This window comes from Dipodomys merriami, unplaced genomic scaffold, assembly GCF_024711535.1.
Source record: "Dipodomys merriami isolate MVZ:Mamm:240054 unplaced genomic scaffold, mDipMer1.0.p SCAF_134, whole genome shotgun sequence".
Classification (NCBI taxonomy): domain Eukaryota; kingdom Metazoa; phylum Chordata; class Mammalia; order Rodentia; family Heteromyidae; genus Dipodomys; species Dipodomys merriami.
The window spans coordinates 2,860,078-2,874,800 of NW_027202649.1; positions in this window are offsets into that span (position 1 = coordinate 2,860,078).

Genomic DNA, 14,723 nt, shown 5'->3' on the forward strand with positions numbered 1-14,723 from the left:
GGGCCAAGCACTGGTGGCTCACACCTGTAATCCTAGCTACTCAGGAGGATGAAATCTGAAAAACATGGTTCGAAGCCAGCCTGGGCTGGTTCCAATAAAAGCTGGAAGTGGCACTCTGGCTCAAGTGGTAGAGTGCTAAGCTTGAGCAAAAAAGTGCAGGGACAGCGCCCAGGCTCTGAGTTCAAGCCCCAAGATCAGCACAAAATAAAATAAAATACTAAGGAAACTGACTTTTTTTAATAGCCTCTTAATGAGCTGTCTTTAACTTCTGATTCTCTAATGTCTGTTTATATTTTATTTATAATCAGTTGCCATGAAAGTTATGACAGGTTCCAATCTTCACGTATGACTTTTGTTGGAATAAAATGCTTTAAGGAAGATAGGACTCTTTTTTTTTTTAATCCTACTAAACTGAACTTTCGTTGAAATTTCCAAGGCAGAGAAACACATTTCTTCCCTTTATTTCAGAAAATGTTACAGTGGGAGAAGCCAGCAGCTCAGAGCCATGATTCATCTGTTCTATCTACCTTGAACAAGGAGAGTAGTGAACCAAGTGATTTTAATTATCGGAATGTGGGTAGGTATTAAGGAAATGTATTTAACCTTTAACTAATATCCTGTTTCTAAAACTCAAGTAAAAACAGACTTTCGTCCTTAATAGCCAATCTGCAATTATGTACAGAATCCTTAATATTCAAAACAATCATTCAATCCCTACGTTCTACCTCTTCTATCTGGTTGTGATGACTGTATCTCGAATTAGCTAGAAGGAGGAACAAAATCTAAGCCCAGGTCAATTATCATGATGTATGAACTTTGATTAGTGTGTGGGAATAGAAACTCCACTAATAGCACTTACTATGATCTAATTTTAAATAATAACAGAGCCAAGCGAGAGATAATCGAGACACCCTTCTAAACAGAAAAATAGACTTATTAAAAACTTAGGAATGGAACACAATATTCTAATAGCAGTAGGCAGTGTAAATAATTAACATTTTTTTCCTTAAAAAACCTGTTAATTCTACTTTCTAGTTAAAATTATCTCTTCAATTAAAATCATCTGGAAATAAATTATTAATAAATACAAACAAAGAATGAGAAAAATATGCCATGTCTGTGGCACTTGAGGATGTGAAGAGAGAAGATAGGCATTATGGGTTTGCCAGGAGTAAACCATTATGGATGATATTCTCTGTCTACAATTCTTATCTAGCATACCTTTTCCATTTCCTTTACTAATAAGTATGTTTAATAGTCATGTCTTCCTGAACCTGTAAGGCTCAAGCCTGCAGCATTAGCTGTCCTTTGGTTCTTAATCATTTATCTATCAGTCAGGCAGATGGACTAGCGGCTTCCAGAACCTGCCCATCTCTACTAGCTGGTAGGTTAATCTGCAGATCTCATTTTGAAAGCAATGGTTTGTACGGTCTGATGGGTATTCGAGGATGACCAGAGAAAAAGAAACTAATCTCATTTGGCTTTTAGGTGGCTGAGTTCCACCATGCTTCCTCATGGTATGGCTAGCTGAGGCTGCTGACATCCAATATGGTGGCCAAATGCATCTTCTGAAGAACGGAAATGTATCTCATCCAAGTAAATACATGCTGTAAATTAACGTAACGTGAGATTTCAAAGACTGTGTATAAAAGTTTTCTAACATATTAATAATTTATTACCCTCTGAAAGAGTATCTGTGTCAAAGCTTTGTTTCTTGGCTACCAGGCAAAGTCTTAATCTGCCTTTTACCTGCAAAGGACTCTCTTTCAATCCTGTTCCAGAATTGCTCATGAAAGTTCAATCCTGCCAGGGTTTCTTTTATTCCTTTTTATCCATATTCCTTTATTCTTTCCTGTCTTAAAATAACCAACCAATGATGCAAGCCTCTCATAAAATCAAATTCAACAAATATTTCTGGGTAATATTTCCAAAGACACAGTACTTCAGTCGCTTCCTGAAATCACTTTCTTAGCTTACAAACCATCCAACCAGCCAGCATTACAGCTTCCTAGCCCAGCTCAGAATAAATGTATTTCTCTTTGATGCCAAATTATGACATTGAAAGGTTTCAAATTGATGTTGAATTTAGAAACTTTGACATAAGAGACAGGCTAATTTGTATTTTACTTCTGAACCTCTTCTCAATAAAAAGTCGTTTAATGGCAGAACTACTACCTGCTTTTTTTTCTTAAATTTTAAGATGTTATATTTGACACATACAAAACAAGACATGTCACAAATGCAGAAGTTAGAGACCTGATTAACCATGACCCGTTCCTACAGTCCAGGAAGAAGAATATTAGCAAGCCATCACTTTATGTCCCTTCCCCATTCTCCAACCTTCCAACCCCTATCCAGCATTTTGTTACTTTCCTGCATCTTAGCACACGTTATGTTTATATTGAGAAAAAAAATCCATTCAGTTACACGTGTTTTTAATATGTTCAAAACTGGGACTACATTATAAGTAGCCTCGTGTGTATTTTTTAACTCTGACTTTTTAAAATGTTAAAACCACCCCTCATTCATCTCAACTAATAAGAATGGGGGTTCACACCTGTGGTCCCAGCTAAGTGGGAGGCCATAGATAGGAGGATCAAAATCTGAGGCCAACTCTAGGTAAAAATACAAGAGCTTTCTGAAAAAAAGCTATAGGAAAAAAACAGCTGGAGGCGTGGGTCAAACTTCAGAGTGCCTGCCAGCAAGTACAAGGCCTGAGTTCAAACTCCAGTTCAATCAAGCAACCAGTAAGTAAATGTTTAAGACACAAAAGTAAACATAGGAAACAGTCTACTACTTTAGACAAATTCCTGTTATATTACTTAAGCACATGCTCTTCAGTAAATGGTTTTTCTGTCATTATTTATTTGGTTGAGCAAGAAAAGCTATAGTTCTGGCACACAGTTATTCAACTCCAAGACAAGCAACTGTCCTGGTACAGAAATATGATAGATAATACATTATCCTAGGAAAACTCACCCTGCAACATGTAACAAATTCCTATAATGCGAGAAACATAAACTCACATATTTCTCTGAGATGTTCTTGCATTTTCTGGCCATAATAGCTTTTTGTATTTTATTAGCAGAGCCTGGTGCAACATCAGTAAAGTTTAAGTTTGTCTTAGACTTTAATATTTGTCATCTCTTCCCCTCAATTACTCTAATGTGCACTTTAAGAATTTATGTTACTGAGATTTCAAAACTTATGTTTAATTCAATTTTGTCACCTTCTTCTATTTTTCTTTTCCTCCAATCTACCAAAAGTATATCTTCTCTATTGAAGGAGTTAAAGAGGGAAAGTGAATGTATGTGTGTATGTAATCAATGAGAAACCCATGTAGGCTTGGGGACACATACTTGTAATCCGAGCTACTCAAGAGTCAGGGATAGTCTGGTGCTCTTGGCTCATGCCTATAATCCTAGTTAACTCAGAAGACTGAGATCTGAGGATTGTGGTTCGGAGTCATCCTGGGCAGTAAAGTCCATGAGACTCTTATCTCCAACAACTACTCAGAAAAAGTCAGAAATAGCACTATGGCTCATGTGGGAGAGTGCTAGCATCTAGCAAGAGAATCTTGGGGACAAGATTCTGGGGACAAGCCCCAGAACTAGCACAAAAATGAATGAATAAATAAATAAATGAATGAAATCAGAGATTGGAAAGATCACAGTCTGAGGCCAGCCTGGGGAACTAAAGTTACCAAGACAAATAATAATAAACAACTGGGTGCAGTGGCATGCACCTGTTATCCCAGTGACAAGGTTAAGGTCAAGGTCAAGTTGGCCCAGGTATAAATACAAGACTATTTGAAAAAGAACTAAACCAAAAAGGCTGGGGATGGAGCAGGCTCATGGGGTAAGGGTGTCTGCCTGCCTGGCAAGTGCAAGCCCTGAGTTGAAACCCCAATACTGCAAAAGGAAGGAAGGAAGGAAGGAAGGAAGGAAGGAAGGAAGGAAGGAAGGAAGGAAGGAAGGAAGGAAGGAAGGAAGGAAGGAAGGAAGGAAGGAAAGAAGGAAGGAAGGAAGGAAGGAAGGAAGGAAGGAAGGAAGGAAGGAAGGAAGAGAGGGAGGGAAGGAGGGAGGGAAGGAGGGAGGGAAGCAGGGAAGAAAGTCACTGTAGAAACTGCCAGGCAAGCCAAAAGCCTTGTGTGTCTTGTGACTCTCCCTAATTCTTGCTGTTGGCTACCAACCCATTTATTCACCACCATCAGTCAAAGAGATAACTTCCCATTTGTGTAGAAGGTGGTAGTGGAGTATTAAAATGTCCATATACATACATGCATGCATATATACATTTTAAATTGAGAAAATAAATGGATAGGATTGATCATAAAAAATAAAAATCTCACAAGAGTCATTCAGGAATAATGATACTGCTTTTTTTTTATTTTTTGGGGGTCCGGTCGTGGGTCCTGAACTCTGGGCCTGGGCGCTGTCCCTCAGCTCTTCAGCTCAAGGCTAGCGCTCTACCACTTGAGCCACAGTGTCACTTCCGGCTTTTTTCTTTTTGCTTATGTGGTGCTGAGGAATCAAACCCAGGGCCTCAGGCATGCAAGGCAAGCGCTCTACCACTGAGCCACCTTCCCAGCCCCAATGATACTGCTTAATATACATTGAACTTTAATTGGACCCTAAACACTATATACATATACTTCATTTTATAATGAGGATACGATTAGTATTGTTACCTTTACTTAGGAAAAGAACTGAGGAACACAGAAATGTTCTGATGCCACAAGATCCAAGTGGCCAGCAGCTGTAAACAGACAGTAAACAATAAAGACAGGCCCAGGGTTTAACCAAATATATCTCACATATTGACAGCACAAAACAACTCTCGTCATTATAGAAGGAATAAAATTTAAAATAAGTGCGGAACCACATTGCACTCAAATAAGTGTGATAATGTTCATGTGAGTGCATGTATTAAAAAATAAAGAGGCCCAATTAATCTGGCCATCCATTTCTTCATTAATAATAGAACTTCCCTTGCAATTAGCAGCATTAGAAAAAGTTCCCTCTAGCTCACACCACGACTGGATTTGCACTAGTTGTGCTGTTTTCAGAGACAGAGACTTCTCTCTTTCATCGTGTGGTTCCTTGAGGGTATCAAAAAAAAATAGTCCAATGCCCCTTTCTACCCGCAGAGTCCTGCATTGGTCCCATCATCCCAAATCTACCTACAAAAAGACTGAGAAGCAGCATCTTTCCTTTGTGCCCAGAAACCAGGTGTGTGATTGCAAAGCATCTTACCAATTTCTGCCAGTTCTTCACATCCAAACACCCAACCAGCTCCTGCTGACAAATATTGAAAACACTCAAGTTCTCTTCAAGACAAGTCAGCAAGAAAGTGGTCCAGACCCTGGATTTAGCTTCTATCTGTGTGATGTTCAGGGTCTTCCTGAATGTAAAACTATCAATCCTTCCCTGAGCTCCTATTTCCCCAGTAATTCTTAATCAACATTCCTTATCCGGGTTCTTTTTTTTTTTTTTTCCTTCCAGTCTCTTGCTCTAGAGAAAACATGATCCACCTCCCAAGTGTCCCTCAGAACCAATCATTGCACTCATAACTTTTTGGTACTCTGTCATCTCCTGACTGATACTCTAAGAATAAAAATAACTGGAAAATCAACAGGCACCAGTTAGTGGCTCACGCCTGTAATCCTAGCTACTGGGGTGGGAGGGGGGGTGAGGGGGACTGAGATCTGAAGCCAGCCCAGGAAGGAAAAACCCATGAGACTCTTATGGCCAGTTAATCACCAAAAAGCCAGAAGTGGTGCTGTGGTTCAAGTGGTACAGTGCTAGCCTCCAGCAAAAGAAGCTCAGAGACAAAGCCCAGGCCCTGAGTTCAAACCCTAGGACCAGCACACATGCATGCACGTGCACATGTGTGCACACAACACACACACACACACACACACACAGAAAATCATAACACTCTCGGTATTCATGGATCAGGGTAGGACTGACAGTGTGATTTACGGAATACCACAAGCTCTGGGTGATGAATTTCTTTCCAGTGACAGAATTAGGAATTGTGTTTTTTACCTATGGACGGTTTTCATCACAAAGACAGTATGAATCATTTCTTGTCCTTGTTTTTGCTAGTATAAAATTACATAAGTGTGTGGCAAACTTCGTAAAATGTGATTGGAAAAAACTTGGATCTAGAAAATATACAGTGCTTCTGAGAATGAATTTGGCCACCTAAATCTCTAACTTCATTCTTTGTTCTCTCACCTGTATTTTTCCCACCATTTGTTTTTTGGGGGGAAATTTATTTGTTTATATTTTGAGCGGATCTCTTGTATTCTTAGCATAGAGGCTGGGAAAGAAAGCAAACAAATCACAGATACAGGAAAACAAAAGATAAAGGCTTTTGGATGACTTGAAGAATCTCCCATCTTTGGTTGTTTTTCTCCTTAAAATGCTTCAATTCTAGGATATAAGAAAATATAAAGAGTAGAGGCGCTGAACATTGTTTTATCTAGACTAATATTCTCCTTTTTAAAAAAAAAATAGAATAAGCTGCTATCCAGAAGACGCCAGTGCAGTTGTTTTTAATTGGCTGATAATTGACAAGGTAGATCAAGAGGTCTCTCGCTTGGGTCCTCAAAGGACCATCAGAACAGCTGCTTGCACACAGATTAATGGTCCATATATTTTCCTCTCTCGTTGCTGACCAGCTGATAAGGCACATAATTGTCCTTAACAATTGAGCATAATTTATTCCTGCCTCAGGTGGCTGTTACCTTGTGCAATTAGCGCGCAGTGACTGATGGTCCCGGAATGCTATCCTCCCAATTTAGCTGATGCCGCAATTCCTGCACATCATACACAGAGTAGCTACACATTGCCAAAATACCTGCATTAAAGAATAGTGGTAGCAGGTTGGTGCCCTGCATCTTGTATATACATTTTTCTAATTTGGGGAGAGGAAAGGAAATAACAAAATAAGGATACAGGTGGACCCATTGTAACAATGAGATATACAAGACGCTATGTTGAAAACCAGCTTTACAACTTGGGGAAGGAGGGAGGAAGGGAGGAGTTGGGGTGATGGGGGGAAGGAACGGTAGGGGATAAACAAAGGAGGAGGTAACAATGAGATAGGAAATGTACTCATGACTGTAACCCCTCTGTACACTATTTAAAAAAAAAAAAAGAATAGTGGTAGCTCAGGAAATACGCTTCTGTACTGGGAAGATTCTAGCAAACTTCACAAAATGGATATGTTTTCACTCACTGCGGGGCTAAAGCCCATTCAGAATCATACATCACCTTTTTTAAAAGAATATAGAACAACAGGTCTTTTTTTTTTTTTTTGGTTGCTAGTCTTGTTGTCGCCAATGTACTATACCGAGTTCTTTCTTCTTACTTTATTTCATTTTTCTTTCTCCACTGATTTATCCCTGGCAATCACTATCTTTGATTCTGGTACCCTCTATCTTGTATATCCATTTATCTGCTTTGGGGAAGGGAAGGGGAATAACCAAACGCTGAAAGAAGGACACAGGATAACCCATGGCAACAATGACACTCACAAGACACTATATCAGAAACGAACTTACCAATTTGGGGGGAGGAGTGGGGGAAGGAAGGGATAGTTGGAGAACAACAAAGGAGGGGGTAACAATGATGGACAAGAAATATACTCAATGCCACACTCATATAACTGTAATAAAATAAAATAAAAAATTGTAAAGCAAGTCACCAGTTCACTATGCAAATCTGTCAGCACCGGAAAGCGATGAGGCATCGAGGATACAAAGAACAGATGCTGACGCAGATGTGGGCATAAGAAAAGGAGCCCTGATACACTGTTGGTGGGAATGAAAGCTACTGCAACCACTATGGAAGGCAGGGTGGAGATTCCTCAAAACAAACAAAAAAATCCCTAAGTGTAGAAGTACTCTAGGACCCATTGCTAGCAGTCTTGGGTATTTATCCAAAAGATTATAAACCAGGACACAATGGAGCACTTTCATAGTCATGTTTGTGGTTGTGCTAATTCACCATAGCCAAGGTATGGAAACAGCCCAGAGGCCCTTCAATGGACGAATGAATCAACACAATGTAGCATGGGTATACCAGGGAATTGTACCCATCCATTAGGAAGAATGATATTACATCATTTGCAAAGGAATGGGTGGACCTAACTGTATTCCCCCTGTTCATCACCTTTCTAACAAATTTAAAGCAGAAAAAGAAAAAGAATAGCAAGGGAAATGTGGGGAGAGGATTGGGAGGGATGGGTAAGAATGTGAAAGGGAGTGACACCAAACAAGATGTGTTGTATGATCCATATACTATTTTTAAAATGGCAACTCCTTTTTACAACTACTTAAAGATAATAAAAAATACTTTTTTAAAAAGAAATGGATGGACCTGAAAAAAATTATGTTCAATGAAGTAAAGCAGGCAGGCCCAAGAGACAAAGGATACATATCCTTTCTCCTTTCTCACAGGTGATAATAGAACTAATTTATAAATGTACAAAAGTAAACAAATATGGGGCTGTATGCAAGTATCCACAACTCTATTACCCAAAGTATGATACTTACAGGGGAGAATTGAAATGAGGTCATGCTCTAGAAAAACCAGCTGGCAGTCCAACAAAATGAATACCTGGAAACAGGTGTGCACCAGCCGTAGTTTTCAGGATTAAGTAAATAGCCCATTATATGACTATATGGGTATACTATATTCTGTTTGACCATCAGATAATGGACAACTTTATTGTAAAAAAGAACAGAAAAGTTTATGAAGAAATAACTAGACTTTCAGTGAAGTATCTCTATAGTGAAAATAGCAATGCGTTTTTATTTAAGGATAGGAGGCTTGGAGTATTAAGTCTCTCCCCAGAATAAGTCTACAGGACAGTCACTTGTCCTTACCAAATTACATTTGGCCTGTACAAGGTGACTTACTAGCCAAGGTAGGTAAGTTAAAAAATCTCCCATTCAAGAAACTATCTATTGACCTCCCCAAGGCTGGAATTAAGCCTTTTATTAATCCTTGAGTGAGATTTTTTTTTAATCTTGTAACTTTCCATGACATTGGTGGGCCACACAGGCTGGTCATCTGTAAGTTGCCAAGTTTAATTTCAGCGACTTCGTGCTCTCATTCTGGAAATCGTTTTTCACAGTACTAAGCCTTGAGTGCTAGTTCCTGTACTAAGTCAGCACTCTAGCAGGTGAAGCATGCCTCATTGTCTTTTCAAATTTTTTTTTTTTTTGCTTGTTTATGTTTGTGTTTGCTTGGTTTTGGTGCCAGTCCTGGGGCTTGAATTCCATGAGCTTTTGTGTTCAAGGCTAGCACTCTACCACTTGAGCCACAGTTTCACTTCTGGTTTTTTGTGATTCACTGGCAATAAGAGTCTCACAAGACAATTTGGCTGGGGCTGGCTTTGAACAGAGATCCTCAGATATCAGCCTCCTGAGTAGCTAGAATTACCGGTGTAAGCCATTGGCACCTGGCTTGCATTGGCTAGTTTTGAGATAGGGTTATGCTTTACAGCCAGCCTGGCTTGGACTGTGATCCTCCTATTAGTGCTTCCTCCCATGTCCCTAGGAATAAGAGACTTGTGCCACCTCCCCCAGCCATTGGTTGAGATAGTCTGTAGAATTTCTTTTGCTCCCAACTGGTCTCCAACCACGATCCTCTGATCTCCGTCTCCCAAGTGGGTAGGATTATAAACTTGACCCATCACTGCTAGCTGGACCTTTCTTTTATTGTTATCACTTTTCATCTACTGTAAATAATGCGGCTATGAACATGCACATACAAGTTTTCAGTGAACATATGTTTTTCTTTCTCTTAGATAGCTAGGACAAACACTTGGATCGTACACTATATCTATATTTAATTGTTTGAAAAACGCTCAGCCATTCTACAAAGTGGTAGCCAAAATCTCCACCAGCCATGTTGAGGGCTCCATTTTCTCCACATGCCTGCCAATGCTGGTTATTCCCGTTGAAATTACAACCATTCCAGTGAATGTGAAGCGTTATTCTGTTGCGATTCTCATTTGCAATTTCCTAATGACTAGCGATGTTGAACATCTTTTTATGATTGTTAGCGCTCTGCGTGTCTTCGGTGCTGAGATGACTATTCAAATAGTTCCCCATTTTAATCGTTCATGGAAATGTTATTCACATAAGACACAGTTCATCTATAGATGGTTGCCTAAACAGCAGCCATCTTTCTAACATAAGAGTGCCAACCAGCAAAGTCTCTATAATCACAAGCAGAGTGGAGCCCTGCCCAGCTTATGGGACACAAAGCTTGCTGAGGTACCAGCTGCTCCTGGGACTTCTATGCAGCCTCAAAGCTGGTGTGTGACCAGTCCTTGACAGGCCCAGCTCTAAGCCCACAGACAGCATTGTCCTGAACAGGAGGATGTGTGAGAGACCCCCTCCCTGCCCCCCACCATTCAGTTCCCTTCACAGCTGGCAGATTCCAGTACTAGAAGACCCGTCCCCTCTTCATCCCCAACCCCTGCCCCTCCCCCCCCAAAAAAAACACAAAAAAATTCTCCAATTTCTTGCCCATTTATTAAGATTTTAAGCTTTTTTCTTTGGACTAGACCTTGAGTATTCTTTTGATTTTGAGTTGAGAAATCTTTTGCTTTTATGCTTTATGTATCATGTTCATTTTATCTCCTCTTACTTACATACTTTACTTTGTGATCAGATTTTTTTTTTTTTTTTTGCCAGTCATGGGGCCTGAGCTCTGGGCCTGGGTGCTGTCCCTCAGCTCTTCAGCTCAAGGCTAGCACTCTACCACTTGAGCCACAGTGCCACTTCTGGCTTTTTCTGCTTATGTGGTGCTGAGGAATTGAACCCAGGGCCTCTTGCATGCAAGGCAAGCACTCTACCACTGAGCCACCTTCCCAGCCCATGATCAGATTTTTTTCACTTCCTCTTTTCCTCCCTTTTTTTCCCCTCACATTCTTCTTTTCTTTTTCTCTTATCATTTCACTCTCTTTTTCTTTAACTTAATCTCAGTCTCTCTTTTTCCCTTCATTCATTCATTATTACTTTCATTAATTTCTTACTTCATAGCTCACATTGTGTGTGTGTGTGTTAACCATTTCCTTTTCAATGGTCATCGGTGATACAGTACCTTTAGCCAATTTTAATTGTTTCTGTTTGCTCTTGGTATTTTGTGGTGGTGGTGGTGGTAGTGATCATGGAACAGGAGATGATTGTGCTAAGCAAAATAAGCCAGACTCCGAAAGACAAATATCACCTTCACTCCCATATGTAAAATCTAAATTACAAAAATAAAAGACAAAGTAGAAGAGGGTCTACTTTGGGAAAGGAAGGGGGTTACCAAGGGTGATCAAGGGATAAGTATGATCAAAATACTTTGTTTATACGTGTGGGGAGACAGTGGTGGAGAGGTAACACTGTGTGCACTGCACACATAAAGCAACATGCTGAGCTGAAAAATCCCTTTCTACAACTACCTAAAGATAGAAGATTTTTTAAAAGTTAAACAAAAAAGACAATAAAATACAAAAAGGTACATTCAATATAACAATGATAATAAAATGATAAATACAATAAAAATTATAATAAAAATGAAGATAATGAAAATAGATTTTTAAATTATAGTGAAACCATTATTTTGCACGATTAATGCCTATGAATTCAAAAAACTATTAAAATGAAATTTTCTAACTTATGCCAGTTTACATCGATATGTCAGACAATAGGGAAAAAGTGTAAAAACTCAATTGTTTTTACAAACTACTTGGCCAGTGTCACCATACTTTTTATTTAGGACTTTTTGCCATCCTCCAAAGAGCCCTTGAAGATACTAACAATCTTTCCTCTATCCCAATGGTTTCCATGAGATTGAGTTTAAGTTATGATTTTTTTAGATAGTCTTGCTCAAGATCATTTACCATACATGAGATTTGCAAATATTTTCTCTCAATCTGTTACTTATCTTCTTACTCCTTAGAGCCTGAAGTGAGATTTAGCCTCTTTTCCCCTCAATTGATTATGCTTTTGCTATCATATCTGATAGCTCTTTGCCTAATACAAGGTCACAAAGATTATTAAAATTCCCAGCCTTATGAAAAAAAAAACTGGAGAAAACCAAATCTCTCCGAGTTAACTAACTTTCATGGGCTTTATAAATTAATAACTGAGCGGGTATGTTTGCCTTTTCCACTACAGAAAGGCATTGATGTGGAATTTGTTCCCTTAAATTGCTTTAATAAATACTTATTGGATTCTGAATATTTAAATGGAAGCCTTAGGGTAGTCTTTCGGATGAAGGGCAAGTCGTGCGCATAACTCGTGAGATACACCACCAACAGCAAGTAGGTTTCTTCTGTCCATTTGCAGAACTGAGTGTGAGCTGCTAACCATAGACCTCACAGCAAGAGGGGGAAAAGCATTTGGGTTTGTTATTGTTTTGGTTTTTGTTATTTTGCTTTGTCATTTTTTGTGCCAGTCTCAGGGCTTAAATTCGGGGCCAGAGTATTATCCCTGAGCTTGTTTTGCTCAAAGCTAGCACTCTACCACTTGAGCCACAATTCCATTTCTGGATTTTTGCTGCTTAATTGAAGATAAGGGTCTCAAGGACTTTCCTACCTCAGCTGGCTTTGAACTCAGATCTCAGATCTCAGATCTTAGCTTCCTGAATAGCTAGGATTGCAGCATGAGCCACTGGCATCCAGGGAGCGGGGGAACAAAGTATTCTTTAAAAGAGCAGAAAGAGCTATGCTAGAAAGTGTGTGGATTGTTCATTATTAGTGTATTAGTCCTTTTGGATTAAGATTTCTGTATTACATGAAAATGTTATATCATTTTTAGAAAAATGTTCATATCATTGCAATAAATGATTGAAATCACACAAAATTAATATGATGTATGTGGTTTAAAGTGGGAAATTTTCTGTCACTCATTTTCCTTTGTAGCCTCTGACAGAGGTGGTGGCAGTATTTTCTTCCTCTTGTCACTATAGAAGGAAAAATAAAATAGAAAACCCTACAGAAAAGCAGTCAAAATACTCTAGTAAATACTCGAGTGGACTCCTCTATCCTTAAACAAATCTGCTAGTCTATGAGCAAGAAATTTACCATGCCTTCGTACTGGTAATAATTTTTTTCTGAATATAACACTAGACATTTTATACTGATGTGTCTGATACCAGGAGCATTTTACAGTAAGATGCTAGTTAAAAAAATAATCATGATACAAGGGTGCCATTCATTCATTCATCATAATTTTCCACTGCTCGAACAGGCCAGTACGCAGTGGCCATGATTCTTCATAACCCCTGACACCTGGATCAGTGGCTTTCAGCAGCCATCTGTGCCCTCTCCCATGCTCACTCGCTGTCCCCATCAGTCTTCCCAGCTCAGCATCTTTACCTGTCAAACCCAAGAGTTACGATTGGAATGAAGGAGATCAATGAAGCAATTTATATTGTACTTCCAAAGCTGTCCTGGGACAACTACATACCCAGTCTGGTAGAAGGCTAGGATGTGGGATTTGGTAAATAGGAAACTCAGCCTTATTGACTCCTGCTATTATGAGTTAGACTTTTGGGGAGAAGAGCATCCCTACTGGGTTCATTTTTCTCACCTATAAAATAAGAAGAGTAGGGGCTCTTCTTCCTCCAAATGGTGTATGCCTAAACAGAATGGTACTTCACAAGGCCTCCCAGCATGGATTCCAGACACTATGTGGGCAGAGAGAAGATTGGAATTCAACTCCAGAATACACATGTCTGTGAAATGGCCAGAAATGAGAGCAGAAATCATCAGAGGCAGACCAGAAGGACACAGAGAAGAAGCTAGAAGGAAGTGTCTAAAGGGATAATTCCAGGGCTCACGGGATTAGGGGCACATCGCCCTATCTGTATTGTATGCTTTTGCAGTCTAGTATAGTGTATGCGTGCAAATGTGCAGGCGTGTGTGCCAGTACTGGGGCCTGAACTCGAGGCTTAGGCACTGTCCTTTAGCTTTTTCACTCCAGGCTGGTGCTCTACCATTTGAGCCACACCTCTACTTCCTGCTTTTTGGAGATAAGAGTCTCCCGAACTTTCCCACCCAGGCTGGCTTTGAACCATGATCCTCAGATCTCAGCCCCTTGAGTTGCTAGGATTACAGGCGTGAGCCACCAGCACCTACACATAGCCCCTTGTTTCAACTCTTCAAGTTTCACTAGGTATTTTTATGGTTTCACTCTATTATTTATATACTTGTTGCTTATCCATTTTTTAAAAATCTACCTTTTAAACTTATCTACTGAAGCTCTTTATATAAACATCCCATCCACCAATACTATAGCTTAGTGACAGAGGTTTGATGATAATTCATAACCAGACCTTTGCTAACCTGCATGGGTTCATGGCCCAGTCTGGATGTGCCATAGTTTGTGTTACACAATGACTAAGAAACTTACAAGAACTCTTCCCACCTGCTCAATTCTACTTTCACATAGCTGAGGAGAATATAACAGTACACTGCCTATGCACAAGTCCTGCCTTCCATCTGGCTACCTGACCCTTAGCAACACTGAGGATCTGACCCACAGGTTCTTGATCAAAATCCAATGCAATGGCAATAGAGAGTACTGGGCAGAGTGCCCAGTACATGGTGGGCATTGTAAAATAGCTAACTATTATTTTAAATTTTCTAAGAGAATGTAAGGTCTCAGTCTTACTGATTTCCCCGGAATTCCTCAAAGCATAAGA